Source organism: Orycteropus afer, unplaced genomic scaffold (genome assembly GCF_000298275.1).
Source record: "Orycteropus afer afer isolate SDZICR_OR568_19922 unplaced genomic scaffold, OryAfe1.0 scaffold00221, whole genome shotgun sequence".
NCBI lineage: Eukaryota > Metazoa > Chordata > Mammalia > Tubulidentata > Orycteropodidae > Orycteropus > Orycteropus afer.
In genome coordinates this window covers 677052-688000 of record NW_006921808.1, presented here as the reverse complement: position 1 = coordinate 688000, position 10949 = coordinate 677052, and positions in this window count along the sequence as shown.

Genomic DNA, 10949 nt, shown 5'->3' with positions numbered 1-10949 from the left:
TGGGGCTCCATTTGTTGAAATATCTCAATGGGTATTCCGTCAATTCCTGGAGCCTTGTTCTTTGCCAATTCCCTCATTGTAGCTTTGACTTCCTCCTTCAGTACCATTGGTTCTAGATCATATGTCACCTCCTGAAATGGATGAAGATCAATCAGTTCTTTTTGGTACAGTGACTCTGTATTCCTTCCATCTTCTTTTGATGTTTCCTGCATCATTCAATATTTTGCCTGTAGAATCTTTCAATATTGTAACTTGAGGCTTAATTTTTTTCAATTCTTTCAGTTTGAGAAATGCTGAGCATGTTCTTCCCTTTTGGTTTTCTAACTCCAAGTCTTTGCACATTTCATTATAGTAATCAACTTTGTCTTCTTGAGTTGCTCTTTGAAATCTTCAGTTCAGCTCTTTTATCTTTTCATTTATTCCATTTGCTTTAGCTCCTGTCTGCTCAAGGGCAAGTTTCAGAGTCTCTTCTGTCATCCATTTTGGTCTTCTCTTCTTTTCTCATCTTTTTAGTGACCTCTTGCTTTCTTCATGGATGATGCTCTTGATGTCATCCCATAATTAATCTGGTTTCCAGTCATTGGTGTTCAATGCATCAAATCTATTCTTTAGATGGTCTCTATATTCAGGAGGGATATTCAAGATCATATTTTGGCTCTCTTGGACTTGTTGTAATTGTCTTCAACTTCAAGTTAAACTTGCATATGAGCAGTTGATGGTCTGTTCCACAATCAGCTCCTGGCCTGGTTGTGGCTGAAGATATTGAACTTTTCCATCACCTCTTGCCACAGATGTAGTCAATCTGATTCCTTTGTGTTCCATCTGATGAAGTCCATGCGTAGAGCTGCCATTTGTGTTGTTGAAAAAGTTGTTTGCAATGAATAAGTCGTTGGTCTTGCAAAATTCTACCCTGTGATTTCCAACATTTTTTTCTGTCACCAGGGCCAAATTTTCCAACTACCGGTGATTACTCTTTGTTTGCAACTTTTGCAATCCAGTCACCAGTGATAATTAACACATCCTGATTGCTTGTTTGGTCAATTTCAGACTGCAGAAGTTGATAAAATTCTTCAATTTCCTCATCTTTTGCTTTGGTGGTTGGTGCATAAATTTGAATAATAGTCATATTAACTTGTCTTCCTTCTAGCCATATGGATATTATCCTATCACTGACAGCATTGTACTTCAGAACATATCTTGAAACATCCTTTGTGATGATGAATGCCATGCCATTCCTCTTCAAACTGTCATTCCTGGCATAGTAGATCATGTGGTTGTCTGATTTAAAATGGCCAAAACCAGTCCATTTCAGCTCATTAATGCCTAGGATATCAATCTTTGTGCATTCCATTTCATTTTTGACAACTTCCAATTTTCCTAAATCCATACTTTGTACATTCCATGTTCCAATGATTAATGGATGTTTGCAGCTGTTTCTCCTCAATTTGAGTGATGCCACATCAGCAAATGGAGGTCTCAAAAGCTTTACCTTATCCATATGAGTAAGGCTAGTTTTACTCTGATGATGCAGCTCATTCCCAGTCCTATTTTGAGAGCTTTCTTACCTAAGTGACTCACCCTTCTCCTCTGCATTGGACAACATTTCCAGACTATTCATAAAGTTGCACAGTAATGTATCAGATTGTATTTCTTTGCTATTTATAAGGTTTTTCCTGGCCAATTCTTTGAGAAGTGGATGGCCCCTTCCTTCTTCCTAGTCTGTCTCAGTCTGCAAGCCGGGCTGATTCCTGTGCAGCATGTGTACTCCACTGGGTTTGAAACACCAGTGGCACAGCCTCAAGACTCACAGCAACACGTCACCACAGTAGGACAAACCAACAGACAAGTTTGTCTTCCTTAGCTGTTGGAAACCTCTTCAACCACCCTTACCTGGATCCCTGTGGCTGTCTCCTTTTACTGTCCCAGTGCCTGGCCTTTTACTCTTCTTTCTCCCACTTTCCTGCCTTGCTGCCTTGGGACATGGCCTTGACTCCCCCCCCCCAACTCAACTGTATCCCTGTGGATGTCTCCTCGTTCCGTCCTGGTCCCCAGACCCTTTCTCCTACTTTCCTGCCCTGCTGCCCTAGGGTGTGGCCTGGGTTCCCTCTCCTCACCTGGATCCCTGTGGCTGACTCTTCACTCTGTTCCAGTACCCGGGCCCTTTCCTCTCCTTTCTCCTGTTGTCCTGCCCTGCCACCCCAGGGTGTGCTCTGGGTTCCCTCTCCTAACCTGGACCCCTGCAGCTGATTCCTCGCTCTGTCCTGATCCCTGGGACTTTTTTTCTCCTTTCTCCCATTTTCCCGCCCTGCCACTTTGGGGCATGGCCTGGGTTCCCTCTCCCCACCTGGATCATCTTTGCATACCTGGTATGAATTCCACTTGGTCATAATGTATTATTTTTTGGATATAGTGTTGTATTGTATGGGCTAGGATTTTGTTGAAGATGTTTATGTCTACATTCAGGAGGGATATTGGTCTGTAATTTTCCTTTCAGTGGTGTCTTTGCTTTTACTTAGTATCAGGATTAAGCTTGCTACATAAAATGAATTTTGGAGTATTCCATCTTTTTCTATGTTCTGGAATAGTTTCAGTAGTATTGCTATCAGCTCTGCTCTGAACATTTGGTAGAATGCTTCAATGAAGTCATTTAGGGCTTTTATTTTTAGTATTTTTTTAAATGATCTGTTCAATTTCTTCTTTTATTATTGACTTGTTCAAATTTTCTACCTCAGTCTGTGTCAGTCTAGGTCATGTGTTTCTAGAAATTTCCCCATTTCTACTATGTTTTCAAATTTTTGGAGTACAGTTCTTCATAGCATTCTGTTATTATCCTTTTTATTTCAGTTGGTTCTATTGCAAAATTGCCCTTTTCTTTTCTTATTTGTTTAGTTTGCAACTTCTCTTTCTTTTCCAATATTTTCAAAGAACCAACTTCTAGTTTGTTGATTCTTTGCATTGTTTTCTGTCTCAGTTATTTCTGATTTAATCTTTGCTATTTCCTTTCTTCTGGAGACTACAGCCTTTTTTTTTTTTTTTTCTCCTACCCCTCTAATTTTTTATTTTGGAGTGTTTGGGCTAAGGTGTTGATTTTGGCTCTTTCTTCTTTTATGGTATGTGCATTTATTTATATAAATTGACCTCTGAGTACTGCTTTCACTATTTCCCAATGTTTTGATATGTTATGTGTTCATACTCATTTGCTTCTCAGAAATTTTTTACTTCACGTTTTGTTTCTTCTGTTACCCAGTAGTTTTTGAAGAAGATGCTATTCAATTTCCATGTATTTGATTTCCATCCCCTACTCTTTCTGTTAGTAATTTCTAATTTTATAGTATTGTAATCTGAGATGATTCTTTGTATCATTTTGATGTGTTTGAACTTATTGAGGCTTTCTCTTTGGCCTAACATATGGTCCATTCTAGAGAATGATCCATGTGCTTTGGAAAAGAACATGTTTTTTTTTTTTTTTTTTTGGGAGGGAGGAAGGGATGAAGTATTTTATATGTGTCTGTGAGGTTAAGTTGGTTGATTGCATTGTTGACATTTTCTGTATCTTTTTTCAGTTTCTAGTTGTCTTATCTTTCTTCAAAAGTGGCATGTTCATAATGTGGATGAACTTGGAGGACATTATGCTGAGTGAAATAAGTTAATCACAAAAGGACAAATATTGTATTAGTCCATTATTGTAAAAGTTAAGGAAAGGTATATCTATAGAAGGAAATTTTCTTTGTTGGTTACCAGGTGTGGGAGGGGAGGGGAGGGGAGGGAACACTGTTAGATAGATAGAGATAAATATTGATTTGGGTGAAGAGAAGGGCAATGTACCAAATGTGAGTGACCAATATGGCAGCATTGAGGATGAGAAAGATATAGAGAGGTACATGGGAGGTACAGACAACAAATATGAACCCTTTTGTACATACAGTACTGCATTGTTAGAGAAGGCTAACATGGGTATTTGGGTGGACAGGATGAACAATTATGTATGTCTATGAAATGGGGAGTGTATCCAAGATCATATATAGGGTTGGCAGACCATAGTCCTATAAGTTTATGTGAATGATCAGAATTCCCAGGTGTATAGTAGAGCTGACAAGGGGCAATGTTATGGTCACTTCTTGGTCACAACCAGCTACCCAGAGGGACTGAGTAGTTGAACCTGCAGGCTTGGGACCATTGTCACAGGGGACATCAAGCTCAATTGGCATAACATACTATACAAAACACTGTTCCACCTCCTACTTTGATGAGTAGCGACTGGGATCTTAAAAGCTAGTAAGCTGCCATGTAGATGCAACGATGTGTCTCTCCTCGATCAGAGCAAAGAAGAATGAAGAAAACCAAAATTCATGGAAACAATTATTCCTAGTGACTGCTATCCCATCCGATCTGCAGCTTGTATGACTATGAGACCAGAATAACTAGATGGCGCTCGGCTACCACTGCCATCCACTCAGAAGGGGATCTATGTAGGAAATCCTTGATAGAGAGGGAGAACAATGTGGAACAAAACTCAAAATCATTTGGAGAAAAAAAAAGGAGGGGGGAGGGACCAGGTTTACTAGTCTGATAGAGCCTGGTGGAACCACTGAGACTGGGGCCCCTAGCTGCCCTTCAGATCTGAAATTGAACCCACACCTGTGGTTTCCAGACAAACAAAATACAGGCATATGAGTTGAACATTTACCTCAAATAGATACACTCCTTGGAGAGAACAAACATGAGAGAAAGAAGAGCTGCCTATGCACAGGGAGACAGCTCAGGGAGCAGGAGTGCATGGAGGGATGGACACAGGGAAGAGGTAACTATGGGGAGGAAGTGGAAGGGGAGCTGTTGTATTGTGTGGTAAACTGTGGTCAATGTCATGAGACAAAGTCTATGTGAACAGCTGTATGGAAAGTGAATTTGCTCTGTAAACCTTCACCCAAATCACAATAATAATAATAAAAAAATTGATGTGTTAAAGTCTCCTACTTGTTGTTGTTGTTGTTAGGTGCAGTCAAGTTGGCACCAACTCATAGTGACCATATGTACAACAGAACACAACACTGCTCAGTCCTCTGTCATCCTCACAATCCTTGCTATGCTTGACTTCACTGTTACAGTCATTGTGTCAATCCATGTCATTAATGATCCCCATTCTTCACTAACCCTCTACTTTACCAGGCAAGATATCCTTCTCTAAGGAATGGTCCCTTCTGACAATATGACAAAATGGTAGGTGAAGTCTACCATTCTCTCTTTCACAGAGCATACCGGCTACAGTTTTCCAGCACAGATTTGTTCATTCTCTTGGCGGTCCATGCTATTTCAGTTCTTCACCAACACCACAGTTCAAAGGTATCAACTCTTCTTCAGCCTTCCTTATTGTGCAGCTCAGATGACATACACAGAAATCAGATCAATTACATCTATGGAAAGAGGCAATGAGAATCTCAGTATCATCAATCAAAACAAGGCCAGAAGCTGACTGTGGAACAGACCATCAGTTGGTCATATGGAAGTTCAATTTGAAGCTAAAGAAAATTAAAATACATCCATGTGAACTAAAATACAACTTTGATTATATCCCTCTTGAATTTAGAGACCATCTGAAGAAAAGATTTGACACATTGAACACCAATGACTGAAGACCAGATGAACTATGGAATGACATCAAGAACATCATACATGGAGTAAACAAACAGTCATTAAAAAGAAAGAAAAGGAAGAAAAGAAGTCTCCTACTATTATTGTAGAATTATCTATTTCTCTTTTCAATTCTGTTGTTAATGCTTTCTTTATGTATTTTTGGGCACTTTCATTAGGTACATAGATATTTATTATGGCTATGTCCTCTTGTTGGATTGATACTTTTATAATTATATAATGTCCTCATTGTCCTTTATGTTGGTTTCCACCTTAAAGTCTACTTTATCAGAAATTAATATTAAACTCCTGATTTTTATGGTTGCCATTAGCTTGACATGTTGTTGTTGTTATGTGCCGTTGAGTCAACCCCGACTCATAGCGACCCCTCCTTGGGTTTCCGAGGTGGTATCACTATGGAAGTAGGATTGCCCAACCTTCAATATATATATATTTCTGTCCTTTGATTTTTAATTTATTTTCATCTTTGTGTTGAAGGTGAGTCTCTTATAAGCAACATATTGATGGATTCTGTTTTCTTATCCATTCTGTCACTGACTTTTGCTTGACTGGTGCATTTAATCTGTTCACATTCAGTATAATTAATAATAAGTATGAGTTTACTGCTGTCATTCATTTTTTTTATGTTTTTATTGTGATTTCGGTGATCTTTTGTGCTTTTTATTATGAGGTTGATGATATTTTTGTTTCAAATATTTTTCAGTGCTGAGTTCATTTTGTTATTGGATTTTCTTTTCATTTTCTTTATTGTTGTTAATTTTGTGTCCTTGTGACTTTCTTTTTCTTATTTCGGTAAGAAGGCTTAATAATTTTATTTGTAGTCACCTTGTAGTTATTATTATTTTGCATATATTTTATTTATTGTTATTTGGGTGAAAGTTTATAGAGCAAATTGGTTTTCCATTAAACAATCCATACATGTTCTATTTGATGACATTTACTGCACTCTCCAAACTGCAACAGTGTTCTCACTTCCTCCCTGTGCACACCCTTTTCCTTCCTCCTTCCTTCCTAGTTCTATCCCTGGGCAAATGTTTCCTCTTGATCTCATATGCTTAATTGTTCTAATGAGTGCATATCTTCCTGGTATTACTAGAAGTATAATAGTATACAGAGCTATATACTATTTGGCTGAAAGTTGAGTCATAGGGGTTAAATTCAATTCCTAGCTTGAAGTGTGTCTAAGGGTCTGTGTTATACTGAGTTCTCTAGAGAAACAAGAACCAGCAAAGTGGAAACGTCGGGCTGGAGGCAGCCTTAGCTTCCGTAACTGCAGGGAGCCGAGAAATTCAAGGCTGGCAGGCAGTACACTGGTTGTTGACTCAACGAAAGACAAATCCAAGATCTCCAGGCCGAGCGGTGGGCTTCTCACTCATGGAAGGTTGTAGTCAGCACACCAGGGTCCCGATCCACAGAAGAATGTCTCTCTTCCCAGGATGTCCCTGGATAAACAGGAAGCAGGCCACACCCCTAGGGAAACTCCCCTTGGGCATATTGGCCACTCAGAACACAGTCATCCGATCCCATCATGAGAACAGCCACACAAAACTGGGGTCCAGCCAAGTTGACACACAGCTCCATCTATCACAGGGCCATGGTCTCAGGGCCCACAATCTTCATCAGACAAGTAAGCCTTGTCTGTCTTATGCTTTTGAAATATGTTTCACATTTTCCTCCACTCTATCCAGGACCTCCTATTTTGATCCCTTTCAGAGAAGTCAGCAATGGTAGCTGGACAGCAGCTCCATCTTCTGGTCTCAGAGTCAAGGAGGCTGGGTTTCATGTGGTCCATTCATCATTTGGACTAATTGCTTGCATCTCTGATTTTCTTATCTTTTCTTTGTTCCAGATGGAGTGAGACCAATAATTACACCTTAGATGGCCACTCACAAGCTTTTAAGATCCCAATGGCTACTCATGAATGTAAGACGTAGAACATTATCTTTGTGGACTATGATATACCAATTGACCTTAGTGTCCCCTGAAATTATGGTCCTGAGCTTTCATACCCAGCAACTTATTCCCTTAAAGTGCTTGGTCATGCTAAGAATTTTCATAACTTTACCTCCTGCATGCTGTACTATATTCATGGATGTATTTGTGGCACATATAAAGACATAGGAAGAGGTATCCTATATATATATATATATATATATATATATATAGGTATGAATATATATCTATATATATTCATGGGTTGCCCCATTCACCTTCCCACCCCTGTTCAGATTGAGTGTCTATGTATGTATCCACTCATAGATTATTGTTATTATTGTTACTGCAGGATTGTGTATGTTAAAGTATTAATCTGTGTTGCCTTTGACTCTTTGCTTCTCCTGATCTCTTTCTACTGGGTTGAACATTTTGTGTTGACCTCCCTTTTATTGTATATTGAATTTCTCTTCATACAGGTTAATACCCTCTAGATGGTAATTTTTTCTCCCTTCCTCTCTCACCCATGATAACCTTCAATGAACCCTTTACTTAATTTTTTACAATAATGATCTCATACAATAATTATCCTTTTGTGATGGACTAACCTTACTCATCATAATGTCTTCTATGTTCATCCATGTTATGAAGTGTTTTTCAAGTCACTCATTCTTTAATATTGCATAGTATTCTATTGTGTGTATGTATCATACTTTATCTATTCATCCACTGATGGACACTTAGGTTGTTTCTATCTTTTTGTTATTGTGAATAGTGATGTGATGAATATAGATGTGCATATTATATGTTCCTATCATGGCTCTTACATGTCTAGGATATATATGAGTAGCAGGATTATTTGATCATATGGTATTTCTATTTCTAACTTCTTAAGGAAACACCATACCACTTTCTACAGTGTTTGGACCATGTTACAATCCCACTAGCAGTGTATGAGGGTTTAGTCTATCTACGCCCTCACCAATATTTGTTTTCTATGTTCTTTTGAACTTTGCTATTAATGCTAGAGTGAGATGATATCTCATTGTATTGATTTGCATTTCTCTAATGGGTAATAATTGCGACCCTTTCTTCAGGTATTTGTTATCTGCCTGAATGTCTTTGGTGAATTGTCTGTTCATATCCTCTGCCCATTTTTTAATTGCATTGCTTGCCTTTTTTTTTTTTTTTTTTTTTTGTGAGGTGTTGACTGCTAACCAGAAGGCTGGTGGTTCAAACCCACCAGCCATGCCTCAGAAGGATGTTTGGGCAATCTACTCCCATAGTGATACAACCTCAGAAACCCAAGGAGGGGTTGCTATGAGTTGGATCCAACTCGACGGCAGTGTGTTTGTTGGTTTGGTAGTAAAGTTATGTATCAACTTGGCTGTGCCTGGTTTGAGTGGCTGGGCGGCTGGTTGAACAGTATTCCCTATGACAAGACTGGTAATGGGTTCCTTGGTGGAATCTACTGTGAGTGGCTGAATAGCTGCCTTAGGGATATGGTCTGCTCCCAGTACATAAGCAGAAGCTTTAGGAATGGTCTGTAGCTTTTGGCATACTTGAATCCTACATGTAGCTGAGTCATTATTCAGCAGCCTGCCATGTTGTCTACCAATCTTGGGACTCTTAATGGACTTGAGTAAATGGCCTATCATATGGTTGGGTAATATTGGGACTGTGCATTTTTACTGGTCAACCTTGAGTTTGTCATCCTCAGCAGTCAGCAGCTGCCTGAGAGAAGAAAGCGTCCAGCTTTAATGTGTCAGGAACAAGAGGCAGAACTGAAGCCCAAAATCGAGGGGCTTTCACCCAGCTCCTAGAGCTTAGCACTTTTAACTTGGATTTCTAGCCTCCAAACTGTAAGAGAATAAACTCCTGTTTGTTCAAGCCACCCATTTGTGGTATTTTCTGTTGGAGCAGCACTAGGTAACCAAAACAAGGTATAAGTCCCTTGTCTGATAAGTTGTCGCTAATTTTTTCCCCAGTCTGTAGGTTTTTTCCTACTCTTTTGATGCATTTAAATATTTAATTTTCAGGAGGTCCCATTCATAGAGTTTGTCTTCTGCTGTTTGTGCATTTTTAGTTATGTCTGATAATGAATTTACACCATGTATTACAGCTCCTAAGTTTACTCCAATTTTTTCTTTGATAATCCATGGTTTTAAGCTTTATATTTAGGTCTTTGATCTATCTTGAGTTAGTTTTTGTATATGATGTGAATTATGGATCTTGTTTCAGTTTTCTGTAAATGGGTATCCAATTTTTCCAGCACTATTTGCTAAAGAAACTACTTCTTCCTCAATTGGTGGGTTTTGGCCCTTTGTCAATGATCAGCTCTTTCCATAGCCTGGAAACCTCTTACACTGCTCGTGGGATTGTAACATGTTACAACCACTGGAAAGTGGTATGGTGTTTCCTTAAGAAGTTGGAAATAGAAATACCATTTGATCTAGCAATCCTACTACTAGTATATATCCTATACGTATAAAAGCCATGTCAGGAACAGATATTTACACACCCATGTTCATCACAGCATTACTCATAATAGCAAAAAATAGAAACAACCTAAGTGCCCATCAATGGAAAGAATGGAAAAACAAAGTATGATTCATACACACAGTGGAATTTACATCTGGGTTACTAATTCTGTTCCATTGTTCTATGTGTCTGCCATTGTACCAATACCAGGTTGTCTTGACTACTGTGGCTGTGTAAGGGGTTTTGAAATTGGGGAGTGTGAGGTCTCTTACTTTCTTCTTCTTTAGTAGTGTCTTGTTTATTTGGGATCTCTTTCCTTTCCATATTAAGTTGCTAATTAGCTTTGCCATCTCTTTAAAGAATGATGGTAGAATCTGGATTGGGATTTCATTATATATCTATGTCTTGTTCCTGTTTTCAAGGGGAATGCTTTTAGTCTTTTTCCATTAACAATAATGTTGGCTGTTGGCTTTGCGTATATGCCATTTATTTTGTTGAGAATTATTCCTTCTATCCTTATTTTGCTAAGAGTTTTGAACAGGAATCGGTGGATTTTATCAAATGTCTCTTCTGAGTTGATTGATACAATCATATGGTTCTTTTTTTTGTTTGTTTATGTGGTCGATTATATTGATTGTTTTTCTGATGTTGAGCTATGCTTGCATACTTAGTAAGAATCCTATTTGGTCAAGATATATTATTTTTTGGATATGTTGTTGGATTATTTTGGCTAGGATTTTGTTGAAAATTGTTGTGTCTATATTTATGAGAGATATTGGTCAGTAGTTTTCTTTTTAGTGGTGTCTTTCACTGGTTTTGGTATCAATGTTTTACTTGCTTCATGGAACGAATTTGGGTGTATTCCATCTTCTTCTATGTTCTGGAAT